Source organism: Pieris napi, chromosome 11 (genome assembly GCF_905475465.1).
Source record: "Pieris napi chromosome 11, ilPieNapi1.2, whole genome shotgun sequence".
Taxonomy (NCBI): domain Eukaryota; kingdom Metazoa; phylum Arthropoda; class Insecta; order Lepidoptera; family Pieridae; genus Pieris; species Pieris napi.
Window position 1 is genome coordinate 7,219,256 of NC_062244.1, and position 1,143 is coordinate 7,220,398.

The following is a 1,143-nucleotide window of genomic DNA, read 5'->3' on the forward strand; positions in this document are numbered from 1 at the left end:
ATTTAAATTTGTTCTCGGCCTTTGGGAGGGTTGTGCGGTACCGGACGAGCCTAAACCGTCTATGGATATGGTCGAATTTCTAAGGCAAAAAGTACGAATTATAAAAATCTTATACTAGACGCTGGCTAATGCACAAACCGTGCCATAGCCATATAAAAAAAAACTATGTCTTTACTATAAAAACGATACACGGTGTAATTGTTCTTGATTAAAACGTATAAAAGGCTTATCTGTAATATCACATATAAATACACTGATCATCAATAAAAAAATAATTTTCGTATCATTTAAATAAATTGGAAGCGCGTATTAAAATCCTGTTCCACGTGACATTATCTATCTGTATTTCAGTACAAAATCTGATCTTTTTTATCTATGCAGTAGACATTATACCCGGCTTATATTTCTCGGAAATCAGTATTATGAGAACTAGATTAACTGCATTATTTATAGTCCGTAAGCGATATTTAATATCGTACGTTGAATAAATAAACAGTTACAGATAATACAAGTGTGTCCTATAATTCATATTGAAAAGTACTTTAAGCTGAAAAATATTCATAGTAAAAAATTTCTTTATTTTAAAGAACTATTATTTTATTATTAGAATAATTACTAGTTTAATACAAATTAGCAAGTTAGAAGAATTTTCTAATAAACAGATCCTCGATTCACCAAGCTCGTAATATAACCACTCGCGCAAAAAGCTTTGAAATGTGGAGCTTTCTATAAACAAACTTGATATTTTCAAAATTGATAACCTAGGAATTTCACCACCGGCGAGGTCAGAGCATGTTGAGCCTCGTGCTAACAATCTGTATTTACAGCCGTATGACGTTTAATAACAAGGTCCTGGGAACATGCCATTGTTACTAGCGACCTGAACATGGGGGCTAAACTAAGGGCTTTTGTTACAGAGCTTTTTGTTTGAAATTCCTTTACAAGCTTTAATACAAGTGACCTTCACTTTAACCTAACCAAATTCTAGATGAAATAAAAGGGTCTTTTTAAAAATAGTTTTACAGTGACCATAATGTTTGCATGTGATATTACATAATCAATAATACTTCAGGCCTTAATGATAAATAACTAATGTTCGATAAATTGATCAAGATTATTGTGTATTGTACGCAGTAATCTTGA